The sequence below is a fragment of the Bubalus bubalis genome, chromosome 23, assembly GCF_019923935.1.
Source record: "Bubalus bubalis isolate 160015118507 breed Murrah chromosome 23, NDDB_SH_1, whole genome shotgun sequence".
In the NCBI taxonomy this organism is placed as follows: Eukaryota; Metazoa; Chordata; class Mammalia; order Artiodactyla; family Bovidae; genus Bubalus; species Bubalus bubalis.
The window spans coordinates 16,320,374-16,342,270 of record NC_059179.1 but is presented as its reverse complement, the minus strand read 5'-3'; the positions used below and the strand labels follow the sequence as shown (position 1 = coordinate 16,342,270).

The following is a 21,897-nucleotide window of genomic DNA, read 5'->3' as shown; positions in this document are numbered from 1 at the left end:
CTCTCTTATTTTGGAAAGAGACTGCCTATAGGTGATTTCTTATACACAATCTCATTGATTTCTGTTCTGATTTTTAATTGTGGTTTTCTGTGTCTGACTTTTAATTGCTCACTATCACGGATCTCAATATTCCCTACAGGATGAAGCTGCTCTTGAAAACAATTTCTCTCAGTTTTTAAACCAAATCTCAAATAAGTACATACAAGCATTCAAGGGAGATTTTCTGCTCTCATTCCCTCTGTCCTCTGTGTGTATCACTATAATGACCAGCATGACATCTTTGTCTTGTTTTTTTTTTTCCTTTCTTACTTGCAATATGCACAAAAGAAGGAAAGACTGAGAAGTGGCTCATCAGATTCTGCTTTTTATTAGAAAAAACATGCACTGGAGAAATAGGTCTCATTGGCACACATTAATCATCATGCATTACTTTGTACTGAGTACATGGTACTAGGCACACACTACTACTTAATATTAGATATGTATTAGCATATGTGATGGCCAATACAAATGTTACAGGATAGGGAGAATAGCAGATATATTTCTGTAGTGAAATTGCACAGGGAATGAGAAGAGGCCAGAGATGTGTTCTCAGGAAAGATTAACATGACACTGGTGAACAATGCCCCCCATGAAAGGGAGTTAAAGACAACACCACTGAGAAAGCTGTATAATTTAGCATTCTTCACACAGGAATAAAGCAGAGCTGGTAAGGAGGTGGCACATTAGCTATTCCAGTAACAGCTGGGGTGGTGTCGAGGTCCTTTGGGTCAACCACAGATTTCAAGGTAAATTTTTGTAAAATTGTGGTCAGGAATAAAAACAGCTCCATGCGGGCCAGGGCCTCTCCCACACAAACCCGTTTTCCTGAAAATAACAAACACAGAGAGTACATACTCCTTGAACACTGTGTTTCTGGCTGCCAGAAACAGACTATGCAGTAACTTTTTGATGAATGTTTGAATGGATGGATGGAACACAAATGGTTAGATAGACAGAAGGACAAAGGGTAGACACTCATGCTATCCATCTAACATCTAATCTTAACAGGTATCCTCTCAGCAGATATTTATTGAGTTATCAGCACTATATCATATACTTCATTAAGTGTATTGTAACTCCATTTTGACATTTTCAAGGTTCCATCAATTTTTTTTCTAGAAATACTCATATATTGGTTGTATTTTGTTCCTAGTGATGGTCCAATGTCTTTCTTTCCATTCTTCACAGCCTCTATTCTCTGTTGGAAATATATCAAATCTACATTGACCTTGAAGTTTTAAAGTTTTATAACACAGAGTTACTTTTGTCTACAATGCACTTCTCTTGTATTTTCAGAATGTAGCTTAAATTTTATTTCTGAATTAGAAAGAACTGTGTCACCTCTCCAAAGCTCCAATAATCTACTCCAAAAATGAGGATGTCTCATAGGGAGGGAAAGTGTGCGGGCATTGGTACTGCTGTCTCTCATCATGGAAAAAGAGCATTTTGACCAGGAGCAGAGTGGGCACTATGGAAGTTCCAAAGGATGCCCAAAGGCACCTTGTCCACTGAAAGTGAAAGTCACTCAGTAGTGTCCGACTCTTTGCAACCCATGTGCTGTCCATGGAATTCTCTAGGCCAGAATACTGGAGTAGGTAGCCTTTCCCTTCTCCAGGGGATCTTTCCAAACCAGGGATTGAACACTGGTCTCCCTCATTCCAGGTGGATTATTTAACCACTGAGCCACAAGGGAAAATTGTCCACTGAAGCAATGAAAAAAATAAATGTGTGTTACCTGCTGAGAAAGCCATGAAATAGTCGCTCTTCCTAAAGTTGCCATTCTCATCCAGGAAGTGGCCAGGGTCAAATACCTCTGGGTTGGGGAATTCTTTGTCATCATGCAGCACAGAAGTCAGTGATGTTAGTATATCTGTGCCCTGGAAAGAACAGATGAAGATAAACTAAACTATGAAGAAGTCACAGACCTAGAAGAACTGCTGAAAATCATTTAGTCCAATCTTAGGATAGATGATTAATTTTGGTTCAAAAGAAGGTCAGTGGCATTTTGAGTCAGACAGAACAAGTAATAAGGATAAGTTTAAGACTAGTGGTGGTGATGCTGCCAAAATGAACACTGGCAGCATCTGAAATACTCAGTACATGGGTCCTAGAACTTATGAATCCATTCTGCTAATCACCACATTAGGACATGGTATCTGCCCCCACCAGCTGCTTTATCATTTCAATTTTTACTCATCTCATATGTGGATTATGGTTTAATGTGGAAGTCTCTATTGTGCTTGAAATGTCTCAAATTATCTGTTTGTATGGCTTTTGTAAACAGGCATTTGATCTAATACAAAATAACCTCTTCTATAATAACAAGGTAAGTACAGTAACAAATATTATTGTTTACCATTGACATGCAGATTGTATGTCTTTATTTTAAAATATAGGGCAGACTTCATCACAGATTAATCCTAGATTTGAAACACAGAAAGGACTGTAAAATTCACAAAATCATTTCACAGTAATTCAGCTTACGATCATTAATTTAAGCAAGTTTTATCCATTAACACTAAAACTATTGGGTAAATGATTGAGAAGAAAGATACAAATCTATAAAGTACCAGGTAATCTTTTATTAATTAAATGTGGAAAAAAAGGACCTGTTTCATGGAGTAATCAGGCAGATACCACTTTATCATGTGAACAATACTGCTGCTACTGCTGCTAAGTCACTTCAGTCGTGTCCGACTCTGTGTGACCTCATAGACGACAGCCCACCAGGCTCCCCAGTCCCTGGGATTCTCCAGGCAAGAACACTGGAGGGGGTTGCCATTTCCTTCTCCAATGCATGAAAGTGAAAAGTGAAAGTGAAGTCGCTCAGTCGTGTCCGACCCTCAGTGACCCCATGGACTGCAGCCTACCAAGCTTCTCTGTCCATGGGATTTTCCAGGCAGAAGTACTGGAGTGGGGTGCCATTTTTAGTCCATATCAGACCACAATTACATTGTGGGGGAGGTTATGAACAATACTACATAACCAATAATGGGATAACTCACATATGTGCCTTCACCTACCTAATAAATTTCAGTGGGAAACACAAAGCACCTATATAGTTGAAATCGTAACTGGAATCTATGTCCAGAAAACAATCACACAAAACCAGCCTGAGGAATATTTCACATGACTACTAAATTGAACTCTTCACAGAGTTAAAATGTACTAAAAGAAAACAAAGAGGGCAAACAAAACTAGTAACAGGAGAGAACAGGGAGAACCAGGAAAAGATATCCAAATTATAATCTTGTTTCCAGGCTGGACACTGATTTTCAAAGAAAAAAGCCATAAAGTTTATTACAGAAAAACTCGGAAATTTTCAATATAGGCTGTACACTAGATAATATTATTCTATCAATGATAACTCTTGAGTATAATTGCTATTATTGCTCTGTATACAAAAATTGCTATTTTGAGCTATACATACTGAAATAGAGAAGTGTAGAAAAGTAGATGATAGATTGTTAAATGAATATTTGTGGAAGAAGTTTTTACATATTGAGGTATGGAGAAGTCAGTCTAATTTATAAACTTGAATTTAACTTAAATGCTAACTAGAACATCCTGTTTGTGGCCTATCAAACATACGCACTAATTATTAAGAAAATGTATATTGAACAGAAATAAAGAATGTCCATGTTAAAAATAAAGATTAAATGCCTCCTTTCTTGGACACCAATGTTGAAACTCTTGCAACGAGAAGACTCCTCTCTCAAGTGCCAAGGCCATACCAACTTGCTGTGCATATGTTAATAATCTGTTTTTGAAACCTTGTAAGAATGTATCTCTGGCTTCCTGATGTTCTTTGCTCTGACAAGATATACAATTGTGTGGATAAACCATACCTCTCCAGAGCAGTTCCTCAGAGTTATCTGAGAGGTTGTCTTTTGGGCTATAGTCCTCAGTTTAGCTCAAATAAAATTCTTTTCTATTCCTATTACAGATTTTTTATTGATTATCTCTCAACATTGCAAAAGCAGGTAAATATACAAATTCATGTATAACATACATATAAACATGTTTTTAAGGTTCTATGTTTAAAAAATAATTAATGCAAACTTGGGGAATCTTCCATCCCCTAAGGTTATCATATAAAAGGTATACAACTCTTTATTATTCCCTTGTTTGTGTTTATATAAGAAATAAAACATCTAAGATAACAAAAAAAGGTACAAAAGGCAATACTTTCAGCAAATGCCGCCCAAACAAATGCATATTTCATAGAGAAATAAAAGAAGCATAATCATTACTCTTAGTCATAAGTAAAAATTACCTGCATGAAAGTGAAAGTGAAGTCGCTCAGTCGCGTCCGACTCTTTGCGACCCCATGGACTGTACCCTACCAGGCTCCTCCCTCCATGGGATTCTCCAGGCAAGAGTACTGGAGTGGGTTGCCATTTCCTTCTCCAGGGGATCTTCCTGACCCAGGGATCGAACCTGGGTCTCCCGCATTCCAGGCAGACGCTTTAACCTCTGAGCCACCAGGGAAGCCCTGCATAAACCATCATCTAAATGTAAGCACTAAAATTATGAAGTTTATAAGGGTAAATCTTTCAGACCCTGTGCTGGAAAACTTTCTTTAGATAAACAAACAAAACAATCCCACACATCAATCTTACAGCATTGCAAAATGTTCTTTTAGACAGACTTATATACTAACAAATATCAACCTATGTGCAAATATGGCCTTAGTACAAACAATGACCTAAGTATTTTAAATGGAAAATAATCAAGGAAGACACTTTGTGACACATGGGAATTATATGCAATCTAAATTTTTGCTTCCAAAAAGACAGGGATATAGCCATTCTTGTTTGTTTAATGTGTCCTTGACTACTTCCATGCTACAACAGCAGAAGTATACAAAAGGATACAAAAGGCATCAGACACTTCAAAGCTTCAAATTCTGAAATACTTACACTTTGAAGTATTACATAAATACTGTAATACTCCTGTCTTAGAGCATTCTCCAGTTAGCCCGGTGGCTCCAGCCTTGGATAAAGCTAATCACTTACATGATTGGTAAAAAGGTATAACAGAATCAGCCTCCTAATAATCTTATTGAAAAAGACCCTGATGCTGGGAAAGATTGAAGGCAAAAGCAGAAGAGGGCAGCAGAGGATGAGATGGTTAGACAGCATCACCTACTTAATGGACATGAAATTAAGGAAACTGGAAGACAGTGGAGGACCGCAGAGCTTGCTGTGCTACAGTCCATGGGGTCACAAAGAGTTGGACATGACTTAGTGACTAAACAAGAATAAAACTCAATATTTATGTTTCTACACTGGGGGGACTATGCAGAAGGGGATGGTCATCCCCAGTATTTGGTAATAGACATATGACAATATAATGGTCATTTGCCAATACCGTGGATGTGAGAGATGGGCCACTCCATTTTAGTACAGTGTTTCCCACATACTTAGAAATAAAAGGAGAAACAAGCTCGATCAATTATTACCTTAGACCCCAATGTCACAAAAGAAAAGTCTTCTCTCAGTATGTCCTTTGGTTAAAAAAAATAGTAGACTTGAAGTTCTAACCCTTGTATCAAAACTGCAATCACTGAGACAAGTCTCACAATCTAGTAAAATCATCAATTCTGTCTTCTCCAAGGATTGGCACTAGTACTTGTATCTTAAGAATCTCATTCCTTTCTTTCCCCAACAAAATATAAATTTTAGTTATATTATTTTATAATTTTAATAACACCATGACTTGGCTTTAAGTAGATAAGAGAAGTTTTCAGCACACCAACTAGAAAGTCTGAATATATACAGATATTCTGTGTTAGAGAGCATGAGAAATCTGCTAAGACAAAAATCTGTCTCAATATTCCAAAGTTTGGAGAACCTCAAAGAGGAAAGCTGACACATAAAGTTAATATTAGTCTCTGTCAATGTTCAAATTTTACTCAAAATACCCAAAATGGGAGAGGTTACATCATTCCATCTGCCAAGGAGGAGAGGGATGGACCCTTTCTGGAAGAAAATAAATAACATCTGAACTCTGCATTTTTTCATTTATAAAAATTGGTATTTAACCAAAAGTAACTAGGCATTTCAAAGACACAAGTAAGTGGCCAATATACAGCCTTGACGTACTCCTTTTCCTATTTGGAACCAGTCCATTGTTCCACGTCCAGTTCTAACTGTTGCTTCCTGACCTGCATATAGGTTTCTCAAGAGGCAGGTCAGGTGGTCTGGTATTCCCATCTTTTGAAGAATTTTCTACAGTTTATTGTGATCCACACAGTCAAAGGCTTTGGCATAGTCAATAAAGCAGAAACAGATGTTTTTCTGGAACTCTCTTCCTTTTTCCATGATCCAGTGGATGTTGGCAATTAATTTGATCTCTGGTTCTTCTGGCTTTTCTAAAAACAGCTTGAACATCTGGGAGTTCACAGTTTACATATTGCTGAAGCCTGGCTTGGAGAATTTTGAGCATTATTTTACTAGTATGTGAGATGAGTCAATTGTGAGGTAGTTTGAGCATTCTTTGGCATTGCCTTTCTTTGGGATTGGAATGAAAACTGACTTTTTCCAGTCCTGTGGCCACTGCTGAATTTTCCAAATTTGCTGGCATATTGAGTGCAGCACTTTCACAGCAACATCTTCCAGGATTTGAAATAGCTCAACTGGAATTCCATCATCTCCACTAGCTTTGTAGTGATGCTTTCTAAGGCCCACTTGACTTCACATTCCAGGATGTCTGGCTCTAGGTGAGTGATCACACCATCATGATTATCTTGGTCATGAAGATCTTTTTTGTACAGTTCTTTTGTGTATTCTTGCCACCTCTTCTTAATATCTTCTGCTTCTGTTAGGTCCATACCATTTCTGTCCTTTATCGAGCCCATCTTTGCATGAAAATATCATTATCAATAGTGAAATGTTAACCGCCATTCTTCTGAGATCAGAAATAAAAACAAGGCTAAAAGAAAGTTATTAGCCCAGACAGCATGACAATGTATAGAGAAACTGCAATTAATCTAGAGGGAAATTTTAAACAATGATTTTAAATTTGGCAAGATTGCTTCATATAAAGTTATTAAAATGATAAAATCAGTTATATTTTCAATCCAGATAGCAGAATGGAAAAGGCATTTTAAAACATTTAAAACAACAATAAGCACCTAAGGGGAAAAAAAGGATTTATTTGGAAATGTAAACAGTTAACTTTCATCAAACCAAATAAAAGAAACAGAAAATTTGGAAGTCTTGCACTGCTAGCTGTCAAAATCTGTTATAAAGCTTACAGACTAAACTTGAAAAAGCACACAATTCATCAAGCTTGCACACAAATGATTACTTATACTTCTTTTGTCTTGCTTTCATAGAGGATGGCACACAAACTGTCTAAAATGGGAACTTCAGTACCACTGAGGTCAGTATAAGAGAAACCAATGTTACCTTGGGGATGAGGTAGTTTCTGAATTTCACGTCACAGTTCACAGCATGAGGTACGCTCGTAGGAGCCAGGTCAATGTATCTCTGGATCTCATGCAGCACAGCATCCATGTAGGGCATGTGGGTCCTGTCCTGCATGCAGGGGCTCCGGTGTCTGCCAATCACACGGTCAATCTCTTCCTGGATCTTAGCTGATAAGAGATAAGTAAGACTGAAGAAGAAAAAAATGCACACCACATATGCAGAGCAATTCAGGGATATATGATGCTTCATGAGTTATCTCAACAGCATTATACACTTAAGTTATATGCTCAGAAATGGACCTCGACATGGAGAGAGAATTGCCATAACACAAATACATGTAAGTCTCTGACAAGCTAGACTTAAGATACAGCTAAACAGACTTCTATGTTAGCATACGCAATAATACAAGCAGAAATGATAAAATGTTTGAAAATAAAAACACAACACAGGGTCAAGAAACTAAAGTCATTGGAGGGAGAAAAATGGGAATCTATTAATTTTATATCAAAATAATATGTGGATTGAAAAGGTAAGTTATATGTGTTTTAGTGTATTTGTGTATTGTATGTGTGCAATATGCAGTGCTACTCTCTTCCTCCAATTGCCAAATGCTGTCACTCAACATTCTAGTCGTTTCTTCTGAAATGTTTGCCCTATTTCTAATCAATGACTCTGTTTCTATTTTTTATAGATTTTTAAACAATATCTGATTTCCTGCTTTGAGAGTTGAGAATTTACATCTCTATCCCCACCTCATACAAAATACACACACAAATCCCCTTACTCCACTTTCAATATATTTACACCATAATTTTTAGCTCTCAAAACATTCATTTTAACATCATTCTGACTAAATAAACATGCTCACTCTTAAGAAAACTATGATTATGCTTCCTTTTGGTACTTTCTTGGAGCTTACTATGTTTCTTTAGTCCAATTCATAAAACTCCGTACCCTGATTTATGAGTCTTTCCAAATACTGAGGTAGATGTTTCAAACTCCTAATAATAATTTCCCTATTATTCAGAAGTCACAAATAATCCATCACCTTTTGTCTTTTGTTCTTGGCATCTCCTTTCATACTTGCTTTATCCACCTGATCCATTTAGAAGTGGACATTTGCCAAACCTGCTATCTAGCAACAGCCCTGACACTTTTTCTGCTTCACAAGTTCTCAAGATTCCCAAAGCCCATGACTTCCTCTGACATGACTTCAGGCATTTGAATATGAAAGTTTGATACTTGACTTGAATTCTGATGCCTTACTGAACTCTAATCCTTTATCTATGACATGCTACATCTCTCTGAAAGTTTTTGTGATTTTCTCTTTTATTCTGGTGTTCTGAAATTTCATGACCTGTGTCATGGGATGGAAAGTTTTATTTCATTCACTCTGCTAGACATGTTGAGAGAATTTTCTATGTACATGGTAAAGTTTGGAGGCCTTTTCTCCAGTGTCCTCACTCTCTGGAGTTTTTCTCTGGCATGCTCAAATTCAGAAAGCAGGATGGAGAAAGGAGCTAAGAGTCCCTGAACTCAAGAAGAGAATTTTTCCCTAAACTTTGCTCCAAGTTGTGACCTCACTCTTTGTCCCTGTCTCTGCCCAGTGTCCTGAGTGTAAAGCCTCTTAGTTTCAGTTTCTCTAGGCAATAAGCTTCTCCCATCCTATTGGGGAAAGAATGACCTGATAAAAGGAGCTGTCAAAGGGTCATGCTATTTCAAATCTTGAAAGATGATGCTGTGAAAGTGCTGCACTCAATATGTCAGAAATTTTGGGAAACTCAGCAGTGGTCACAGGACTAGAAAGGGTCAGTTTTCATTCCAATCCCAAAGAAAGGTAAGGCTAAAGAATGCTCGAACTATCACACAATTGCACTCATGTCACACGCTAGTAAAGTAATGTTCAAAATTCTCCAAGCCAGGCTTCAGCAATACGTGAACTGTGAAATTCCAGATGTTCAAGCTGGTTTAGAAAAGGCAAAGGAACCAGAGATCAAGTTGCCAACATCTGCTGGATCATCGAAAAAGGAAGAGAGTTCCAGAAAAACATCTATTTCTGCTTTACTGACTATGCCAAAGCCTTTGACTGTATGGATCACAATAAACTGTGGAAAATTCTGAAAGAGATGGGAATACCAGACCACTTGACCTGCCTCTTGAGAAACCTGTATGTAGGTCAGGAAGCAACAGTTAGAACCAGACATGGAACAACAGACTGGTTCCAAAGAGGAAAAGGAATACATCAAGGCTGTATATTGTCACCCTGATTATCTAACTTCTATGCAGAGTACATCATGAGAAAAGCTGGGCTGGAAGAAGCACAAGCTGGAATCAAGATTGCCAGGAGAAATATCAATAACCTCAGATACGCAGATGACACCACCCTTATGGCAGAAAGTGAAGACGAACTCAAAAGCCTCTTGATGAAAGTGAAAGAGGAGAGTGAAAAAGTTGGCTTAAAGCTCAACATTCAGAAAATGAAGATCATGGCATCTGGTCCCATCACTTCCTGGCAAATAGATGGGGAAACAGTGAAAACAGTGGCAGACTTTATTTTGGGGGGCTCCAAAATCACTGCAGATGGTGACTGCAGCCATAAAATTAAAAGACATTTGCTCCTTGGAAGGAATGTTATGACCAACCTAGACAGCATATTAAAAAGCAGAGATATGACTTTGTCAACAAAGGTCTGTCTAGTCAAGGCTATGGTTTTTCCAGTGGTCATGTATGGATGTGAGAGTTGGACTATGAAGAAAGCTGAGCGCTGAAGAATTGATGCTTTTGAACTGTGGTGTTGGAGAAGGCTCTTGAGAGTCCCTTGGACTGCAAGGAGATCCAACCAGTCCATCCTAAAGGAGATAAGTCCTGGGTGTTCATTGGAAGGACTGATGCTGAAGCTTAAACTCCAGTACTTTGGCCACCTCATGCAAAGAGCTGACTCATTTGAAAAGACTCTGATGCTGGGAGAGATTGAGGGCAGGAGGAGAAGGGAACAACAGAGGATGAGACGGCTGGATGGCATCACTGATTCAATAGACATGGGTTTGGGTAGACTCTGGGAGTTGGTGATGGACAGGGAGGCCTGACATGCTGCAATTCATGGGGTCACAAAGAGTCGGACACGACTGAGTGACTGAACTGAACTGAACTGAAAGGGTCATGGCTGGGACAGCTACCTTTATCAGCCTATTTCTCCCTCTATCCTCTTTGATTCTTGGTACTTCTAAATACTGAAACTTACAGGATGGTAAGGATACAAATGACTCTCCTCATTATACAACTTTCTCTTCTGACATGTAGGCCATAACTTCATTCTCTGTCTGATTTCACTGTCACCTCTCAATATGCTCTGTGTTTCAAAAATTTGTTGAAGATGTGTTAGCTGCCTCTCCAGTTTTAAAAAGCTAACTCTGGCCTGTTAAGAGGCTATGGTCATTTTACTGAAACCCTAACATGACAGAAGATCATATGTATTTCTAAACTGCTGTTCACAACTCTTAACTCTTTAAAGGTTAATTTCTAACAAAAAGTTATTTGCAAAGGATAAAATTATTGACCCCAACCCCCACCACTACCAAATTCTTATTTTGGTAAGAAATATTTTCCTGGAAATAAACCTCTTGACTAATAAAATTCCTTTATATGCACATCTTAAACCAATTCCCTGTCAATATAACTTTTTTAAGCCCTCATAACACTGAAAATTTCATCAGGCAATCTCACAAAATTTCCAGGATTTCCATTTATATTTCAATAAGCAGAATTTCCATTTTCTGTGCCCTGGCTTTAGAACACTGCATTTTCAGAATGGGGAAACTCCAGAGTGATCTTTCCATAAGAAAGCCATTATGCAACTGCAGGTCAATTCATGCTGGCTATGCCTGCTGCACATGACCTCCCATGAAATCCAGATGCTGCTGTGTTGATTTTCCTACCTTTCACAGTGTCTTCACTCCTGTCATCCTGCTATATTATGTTAAGATGTCCCATTACTTTTCCTTCACTAAATCTGAAAAGCATTAAGGTGCTCAAACAGAGATTTAAGGGGCTTCCCTGGTGGCTTGGTCCTTAAAGAATCTGCCTGCAATACAAGAGATTGCCTGCAATGCAGGAGACCTGGGCTCGATCCCTGGGTCAGGAAGATCCCCTGGAGAAGAAAATGGCAAACCACTCCAGTATTCTAGTCTGGGAAATCCCATGGACAGAGGAGCCCAGCGCGCTATAGTCCATGGGGTCTCAAGAGTTGGACACGACTTAGAGACTAAATTACCACCATAAGAGAAATAAAGTGTAAAACACTCCTAGTCTCTTTCTAATATCGTTCCTGAAATCACCCTGCCCACCATGTTATCATACCTGTGACCTCGGGGTGCTTCAGCAGGAGGAGGAGTCCGTATCTCAGCGTGGTGCTCGTTGTCTCTGTCCCAGCTCCAAACAAATCAGATACAGTGATTGTCAGGTTTTCAAATGTATATTCTGACTGATGATTGTGTTTTTCCTAGGAATGATTTGACATGAGATAAAAATGTTTCAGAGAAAAGCAAAAGCTTAGAAGTGAGAATCATTTGTATTTTGAGTTGGAAATTATGAAACTTACTCTCTTAATGATCATATACATTTTGAAGAACAAACGTTTAGCATGACCAAAGCTCACTTTTTCTCATTTTTGTTGGCTTTTGCTGAATTTGATTCCAGCCCCTTTCCTTTTAGTATTGTGTATATTTCATTTCCTCTCATATAGATTCAGTTCTTGTTCCACATACCCACTGGCGGCAGGATGCTAGCATCTGTGTAGTCCTCATCCTGTTGTTCCCTGTTAACCTGTGTGTGCGTTTTCACGGCTGACCTAAGCTCAGACCCTGCTGGGGCCTGGCTGGAGTAGATTTTCCCTACTGATAGTCATCATATTTGATGCCAACTCTATATTCTTTCAGTGTGTTTCCTTTGTGACTCAAGGTTGAATAATGCCTGTGAACTGCAAACTTGCTTATAATTGACTTGGTGCAATAAAGTTCCTTTCTAACCATTTCTGGTTTAGAAAACTTTCAGCCATCCTAGAACTAGCAATATTTATTCATGCCTCATTTATTTTACCTTAGTCTTTCACTTATGATACTAAGCAAGGTCCATTTTAGTGTAGCTGAAAAGAATGCATATTTGGCTACACTATTTCTGTTTACTGTATTTTGCTTCCTATTTAATGTCTAAATGCTATTGTGTTGTTTCAAATCTTAATAATGGCTCAGTTCCAGTATGTCAGTTTCAAAGAACTAAGGTTTTGCTGTTAGTGTAAGCCACTTACTCTCCCACTAACTGGGAATTCCCACTAATTTAGGTTTTTTCTCCCCTGAAATAAAAATTTTAGAAAATCCTACAAGAGGGGTGGGTGCATGTCTTAATGCTGGGAAACAGCAATTTGGGGGTTGAATTTACTTGAATGGATAAAAAATTGCATTGTTACAGAGCTAGAAAAAAATTTATGTATGAAAAATGATAATAGCCTTACACTGAGTACAAATAATACTTAAAGCATGTGAAGATGTGATTATTTGTGATGTTACTTGTAAAAAAAAAAAGTATATATACATCTTTTGAAGTGTTGAAAGGAAAATAGTACTTTATATTCTTTATCATATCACTTTTTGTAAGTGTTGAATATATTCCTGTTTATTTTTCTATGTTCTGTTTTGTAGCCTTAAGAAGTGTTTCAAACATATCTGAATGTATAAAATAAGAGTAAATGCCCTACATGGTGTGATGCTGCATTATATATAAAACCGTGTGCATATATTAAAAAAAAAATTAGAAAGCATACCAAAAGCAGGTAAACATTGCCCATTAACAAGTAAAAAACAAATCGACACAAATCATTCCTGATGAACCCCAGATATATTGGATTTACTCGATAAAAACTTTAAAATTCATGTCTGAAACTGGCTCAAAGAGCTGAAGAAAACTACATACAAGAACTAAAGCAAATCAGGAAAATATATAAATAAGTGGGGAATAATGAGAAAAGGAACCAAAGAGAAACTTTGGAGCTGAAAAGTACAATACCTGAAATTAAAAAAAAAAAATTACCAGAATTTTTCAACAGCAGACTTGGAGGAAGCCCCCGCCTCCCCCACCAAAAAATACACCAAACATGAAGCCAGGAGAACAGAAATTTTCTGTGAATATCAGGAAGAAAAAGGAAGAAAGAAAAATGAACAGAGCCTGAGACACAACTGGAACTCAAACAAGTACACCAACATCCACTTAATAGGAGCCCCAGAAAAGAAAGAAAGAAGAAATAAAAAATAAATATTTGAAAAAAGAATGGCTAAAAACTTCCAAATTTTGGTGAAATACATGAATGTATGAATAAAAGAAGCTAAACAAACTTCAAGAATATTGAAGCCAAAAAGACCCAGAGCAAGGGTGTATTTTAATCAAACTGTCAAAAGCCAAAACTAGAGAATGTTTGAAGCATCAAGGGAGAAGTGACTCATCATGTACAAAGGACCCACAATAGCATAATATATCATTTTTCTCCAGAAACTGTGGGAACCATAAATCAATGGAAAGATATTAAGCCCTCAGTGTAAAAATGTCAACCAAAAATTCTATATCTGGTATAACTATCTCTCCACAAAATAGGTGATAGAAGACATTTCCAAAATAAAACCTAAGGGGTTCCTTTTTAAAAGACTGGCCCTATAAGAAATGCTAAAGGGAATCACCTTTCAGCTTAAAACGAAAATGTATTACATGATCATTCAAACCCAGATTGACAAATAAATATTTTTGTTGAAAATAATAATGTAGGTAAGTACTAAAGCTAATATTATTGTATCCTAGTATAAAAGCTCTTCTTTTATATATTATTTAACATAAAATTGAATAAAAATCATTAGAAATACCTGTTCTAGGCACAAAAGATACAAAGATGAAATTTATAACATCAACAAAATAAAGGGAGATGACATTGGTTGGGAGCAGAGTTAACATATGCAATTTGAAGCTACTGTGGAAGCAATTTATACTGGACTGCTATATATTTAGGATGTTAAGAGTAATCCCAATTATAAGTACTAAGAAATCAATTAAAAATAACACAAAAAATTTGAAGAAGGCATTAAAAAAGTGCCTGCGAAATTGATCAAGCAAAAAATATGACTATAATGAAAAAATTGAGAAACAGCAATCATAAAATGCATTACAGCAAAAAGCAGCAGAACAGAAATAAAGCCATTAATATTAAAATAATTCTTCAAAATTAATTAAAGTGATTAGTCACTCTGGCTAAAACTCACAATTTAAGACAGATATTTAAAGAACAAAATTTTAATATATATATATATATATATCCATACATATATAGAATATAATTCAGGCATGCAAAAGAAAAGAAAATCCTAACACTTGTGATATCATGAAGGATGGCCCTTGAAGTTATCACAGTAAATGAAACATCAGATACAGAAAGATAACTACCATATGATCAAACTTACATGTGAAATATTTTACAAATCTGATCTCATAAATACAGAGAACACACTGGCTGCCAGAGATGGGGAGTGGTCAAGATGAATAACGGAACTCAAAAGGTACAAAATTCCAGTTATAAAATAAATAAGTCATGGGTAACTACTACACAGCATGATGACTATAGCTAATACTGTATTGTATCTCTGAAAGTTTCTAAGAAAGGAAATATTAAAAGTTCTCATTACAAGAAAGAAAACCTATAAACATGTGTGAATGGATGGTAACTACATTTATTACACTAATCATCTTGTAATATATACATATATTGAATCACTATGTTGTATATCTATAATTAATATATTTTATGTCAATTCTTTTCAATTAAAAACTGCATATTGTCTACAAGAGACCCACTTAAGACTGAAAGATAAAAATATGTTGAATGAAAAAGAGAGAAAAAGATTTTGCAAGCAGTGAGTAACCAAATACAGCAGGAATGTTAGAAAAAAAAAGTTAGATTTTAATCACAAAGAAATTAAATGGAACAAATGAGAATGGAGTGTTTTTTTACTGGATCAACAAAGGTGAATTCTTCATGAAGCTATAACATTATACATCTATCTGTGGGCTTCTCCAGTGGCTCAGCAGTAAAGAATCTGCCTCCAGGTTCGATCCTTGGGTTGGGAAGATCCCATGCAGAAGAAAATGTCAATCCACCCAGTATTCTCACTTGGAACATCTCATAAACAAAGAAGCATAATGGGCTACAGCCCATAGGGTCACAAAAGAGTCGGACAGGACTTAGCTACTAAGCAACAACAATAACAACATCACCTATGTGCACCAAACAACAGAGCCACAAAATATATGAAGCAAACACTGAAATAATTGAAAGGATAAATGAAGAGTTCTATAATAATAGTAGGAGACAGGCTTAGTATTACACTAGACACAGTGAAGAAATAATCTATGAACTTGAGGATATCACAGTAGAAACCTCTAAAACAAAGAGAAAGAGACTTTAAAAAGAGAGACAGACAAAAGAAAAAGCAAATCTAAGGACTATGGGACAAGTTCAAAATGTGTAACATACTCATATTGGAAATGCCAGAAGGAAAAGTAAGAGGAAAAGAAATAGAAAAAAATTTGAGATAATAATGAATCAGAATTTCCCCCAAATTAGTATCATACACCAAACTACAGATCTAAGAAACTCAAAGAACACTGATTAAAATATTGCCAAAAAACAAAAACAAATCCTACTCTAGGCATACATATTCAAACTACAAAAAGTCAAAGGTAAATTTAAAATTCTTAAAAAGCCGAAAGTAAAAAGTGCCTTGCTTAAGAGGAAAAAGGATAAGAATTATTCTGACTTTACTTCACATACCTTGCAAGTAAGAAGAGAGTGGAGTGAAATATTTAAAGTGTTGAGAAAAAGAAACCACAAACCAAGACTGTGTACCCTGCAAAACTGCTGGGTACAAAAATGAAGAACTGTTCAGACCAAAAAAATAAAAAAAAAAAAAAAATAGAAGTAATCTGTTACCAGTATGACTACCTTGCTAGAAGTGTTAAAAGAAATTCTTTCAAGAGAAGGAAAATTATATCAATCAAAACCACATCTACATAAAGAAATAAAGAATTACAAAGAAAAGAATGCATAAACATAAAAAAGTTTTCTTTTCCTCATTCATAACTTGTTTAACAGCTAAAAGTTCAAAATAACAGCAATATATTTGATGGAGTAATGCCTATGAATACTTCATATATAAATATATATATGCTTATATACAGGTGGAATGAATGACAGCATGCTACAAGGGATGGAAGGGAAGAATTAGAATTATTTTGTTACTATGAGATAGTTACACTGACAGTGAAATCGTGCAGGAAAAACACAGGACATGACCCTGTGTTTGTGTTTGTTTCCTTAATGAACAGTGACATTGAATGGACCCTGTCTCACTCCATATAAAAAATTTAACTCAAAATAGATGAAAAATTTAAATATGATACACACACATATATATTTAATGCCCAACTCAAAAAAACTCACAGAAAGAGAGAGCAGAATAGCAACAATCAGGAGTTGGAGTGGGGGTAGCAGGAGAAATAGGGAGATAATTGGTCAAAGGATAAAAATCTCCAGGTGTATGATGAATATGTTTGGGGGATCTAATGTACATAATGGTGATTATAGCTAATAATACTGTACTATACACTTGACAGTTACTAACAGAGTAACGTGTTGAATGTCCTCACTATAAAAAAAGGAAATAGTAATTATGTGAGTAGATAGAGGACTTAACCCAATGCTAGTGTGGTAACCCTGGTGGCTCAGATGGTAAAGCGTCTGCCTACAATGCGGGAGACCCAGGTTCAATCCCTGGGTTGGGAAGATCCCCTGGAGAAGGAAATGGCAATCCACTCCAGTGTTCTTGCCTGGAAAATCCCATGGATGGAGGAATGTGGTGGGCTACAGTCCACAGGTCACAAAGAGTCAGACACAACTGAGCAACTTCACTTAGTGTGGTAATCACTCTATAATATGTACATGTATCAAATTAACACACTGGCCAGCGCTCTCTGACAACCTGGAGGGGTGGGATGGGGTTGGAGGTGGGAGGTGGGAAGGAAGTTCAAGAGGGCAGAGACATATGTATTTTTATGGCTGATTTATGTTTTCTGCCATTATGTATGGCAGAAACTAGCACAATATTGTAAAGCAATTATCCTCCAATTAAAAATAAATTCTAAAAAAAAACAGAAAAATATTTTACAGGAGTTAAATCTATAAAACACTTAGAAGAAAACATTGTAGTATAGCTTTAGAAACTCAGAAATGGCAACTGATCCTTAAATTTGACACCAAAGTAACAAATATACATACGTGTGTACATATGTATCTAATATGTATCATATTTCAATAAAATTAAAATGTTTATGTATCATAAGCATAATGAAAGATGTGAAATGACAACCAGTATGTTGGAAAAACAGCTCAACAACAATGACAAGGAACCCAGTTTTAAAAAGGTGAAGGACTTAGATGATATTTCTCCAAACAAGGAAATACATTCAATGTCATTGTTCATTAAGGAAACACAAAATATAGTCACAATCAGATGCAATTTCACATTACCTAAGCAAGGTTTAATAGTGTTAAAAATTAGAAAGTAAGTATTGGCAATTATGTGTGAAAACAGGAACTCTATACATTGCTGGCGGGAATATAAATGCTGCAGTCACTGTTGGAAAGTCTGACTATTCCTCAAATGTTAGACATAAAATTATTAATATCATATGTCTTCTCAATTCCACTCCAAGGAAAATATCAAACAAAAAGGAAAATGTGCCCATGAAGAAATTTGTACACAAATATTAGTAGCAGTATCTTTCAGAACACCCAAAGAAAAACAACACAAATGTTGACCATTACGTGGATGCATAAAAAATTATAGTACACACATACAATTGAATATTATTCATCCATAAATGAAAAAAGCAAAGTGCTCATACATATCACAACTTAGAAAATACTCCAAAACATTATAGAGGGTGAAAGAAGCCAGAAACAAAAGGGTTGATGCTATGAGTCCTTTTATACAATGAATCCATAAAAGGCAAATCATAGAGACATAAAGCAGATTAAGTTGACACATGATGGGGTGGAGAGAATGGACAGCAATCATTTAATAGACATCATATGCTTCTGTACAGTGATGAGAAAGTTTGGAAACAAGAACTAGTGATCACACAACATTGTGAATGCACTAAATACAACCAAAATGTACACTATTAATTGTATGGCATGCAGAAGATATTAAGAAAGGGTGGCAAGAACTATACAGAAAAGATCTTAATGACCCAGACAACCATGATGGTGTGATCACTCACCTCGAGCCAGACATCATGGAGTCCAAAGTGAGGCAAGCCTCAGAGAGCATCACTACGAACAAAGCTAGTGGAGGTGGTGGAATTCCAGCTGATCTATTTCATGTTTTAGAAGATGATGCTTTTACAGTGCTGCACTCAATACGCCAGCAAATTTGAGAAACTCAGCAGTGGCCATAGGACTAGAAAAGGTCAGTTTTCATTCCAATCCCAAAGAAAGGCAATGCCAAAGAATGTTCAAACTACCACACATTTGCACTCATCTTAAACACTACCAAAGTAATGTTCAAAATTCTCCAAGCTAGGCTTCAACAGTACCTGAAGCAAGATCTTCCAGATGTTCAAGTGGATTTAGAAAAGGCAGAGGAACTAGAGAACAAATTGCCAAAATCCGCTGGATCACAGAAAAGCAAGAGTGTTCCAGAAAAACATCTACTTCTGCTTTATTGATTACACTAAATCCTTTGACTGTGTGGATCACAGAAAACTGTGGAAAATTTTGAAAGAAATAAGAATACCAGACCACCTGACCTGCCTCCTGAGAAATCTGTATACAGGTCAAGAAGCAACAGTTAGAACCAGACATGGAACAACAGACTGGTTCCAAATTGGGAAAGGAGTACGTCAAGGCTGTATATTGTCACCCTGCTTATTTAACTTATATGCAGAGTACATCACATGTAATGCCAGACTGGATGAAGCACAAGCTGCAATCAAGACTGCCAGAAAAATACCAATACCTCAGATACACAGATGACACCACCCTTATGGCAGAAAATGTAGAGGAACTAAAGAGCCTCATGATGAAAGTGAAAGAGAAGAGTGAAAAAGTTGGCTTAAAACTCAACACTCAAAAAACAAAGATGATGGCATCCGGTCCCATCACTTCTTGGAAATTAGATAGGGAAACAATGGAAACAGTGAGAAACTTTATTTTCTTGGGTTCCAAAATCACTGCAGATGGTGACTGCAGCCATGAAATTAAAAGATGCTTGCTCCTTGGAACAAAAGCTATGACCAACCTAGACACCATACTAAAAAGCAGAGACATTCCTTTGCCAGCAAAGGTCCATCTAGTCAAAGCTATGGTTTTTCCAGGAGTCATGTATAGATGTGAGAGTTGGACCATAAAGAAACCTGAATGCTAAAGAATTGATGCTTTTGAACTGTGGTGTTGGAGAAGACTCTTGAGAGTCCCTTGGACTGCAAGGAGATCCAACCAGTCAATCCTAAAGGAAATCAGTCCTGAATATTCATTGGAAGGACTGATGCTGAAGCTGAAGCTCCAATACTTGGGCCACCTGATTCGAAGAAATGACTCATTGGAAAAGAGCCTGATGCTGGGAAAAATTGAAGGCAGGAGGAGAAGGGGACGACAGAGGATGAGATGGTTGAATGGCATCACCAACTCAGTGGACATGAATTTGAGTAGGCTCTGGGAGTAGGTGATGGACAGGGCTGCCTGGCATGCTACAGTCCATGGGGACACAAAGAATCATACATGCCTAAGCGACTGAACTGAATTGATGTGAATTTCACCTTAATTTTTTAAATAACATTACTCCATAAATCGACAGATTTCACACAATCTCTATAAAAATCACCACTGATTTCTTTGCATAAATTGACAAGTTTTTCCTAAATTTAAGTGGCACAGAAAAACAAAAACAATCTTATAAAATGACAAAAAATTAGAGGTCTCACACTACTCAACTTCAAAACTAATTACAAAACTAGTAATTAAGATGTCCAGATGATGTGCCACTGATGTAAAAACTGACATTTAGCTTACTGAAACAGATGCCAGGTTGCAAAAATGCTCAAATTATGAGTCAGTTGATTTCTGACAAGGTTGCCAAGATAATTCATGTGGGAAAATGGTCTTTCCAACATGGAGTGCAGGGTTCATGCTCACATCATATAATATAACTCCGTATCTTTGCTAATCCATTTACTTTACACTCAGTTAAGGCTTCTTCTGTCCACACACCTACTCTTTGCCATCACATGCCTATGTAAACAGCAGCATACATACTTCATTCATATATCTCATATTCCCTCCCTTGTCCTTCGATGCAAATATGTTGATCTATTTGCAACTACCAGCCAAGCAGGAAGCCCAGTTAGACCTAGTCATTCTTTATTCCCTCTACACTGTGTGTGCTATGATCATGTTCATCATCATATTATACTATGATATTTTGTTACTTTTAACTCATTGTTATCAGTTTCCAATTCACCTATGACATCATTCTGTTTTTCCTTGGGTAGATTATTAGCACCCAAAGAGCAAAATCAAGGTATTTCACTTATTTAATGACTAAATATTACATCTTCTTAATGGTTAGCATAGATTCATGCACACAAGTACTTAAAATGCTTGTCAGCATTGCTTGCCAGACCACTGAAACATCCTTGGTAAATACAGAAGATTCAATGATCTATAAAATGCACAAGTAATCAAATAATTGAGCTGTCTTTAACCTATTACCTGCTCCATCTTGATCAGGAAGCAATCAATAAAGTCTCGAGGATTGTTAATATCCAGGGATGCTTGGTGTTCCCTTGATTTCTCCAAAACATAATTTCTTACATAAGCAGTATTTGTAGAAAGTTTTTTATAACTATAACTCCATGGGAAAAAAATCAAGGAGCACAGGGAAAATATTGAGGACCTAGAAGAGAAAACTACAGTTTATTAAATAAATAGTTAAAACTCACATGCCAAGTCCTGGTTGGAAACTGTAGTATAAATATTAAAATAAATATGGTCTCTAAATGTTGAGGAGTATTTTTATTATACAAATACATAATTTTCTATGCTGATAGAAGTATTTCAAGGAGAAAATTCTGGTCAGGGATCAAAAATAATAATCATTTCCTATATGTACATATCATGTTTCCAGTATGAAAACATCTTTATATCAATTCTCCCTGTTTTTTACATCAGTTCTTCTCTACAACCATGAAATAAGGGTCTGCACAAAGGACAATGACTCACATTTTGTAGATGACAACAGAGGTTAAGAGAGTTTGCACATCCTGATACAGA

At 36.6% G+C, this 21,897-nt stretch overlaps 1 non-coding gene and 1 pseudogene across 1 annotated transcript; both read right to left on the bottom strand.

The window, feature by feature from the left end:
- Positions 1–356: 356 nt before the first annotated feature.
- Positions 357–21,897, bottom strand: part of LOC102407362 — a 35,333-nt pseudogene continuing 13,792 nt past the window's right edge.
- TRNAS-GGA lies at positions 4,461–4,533 on the bottom strand. The gene has a single exon. It is a non-coding gene; the product is annotated as a tRNA-Ser (tRNA).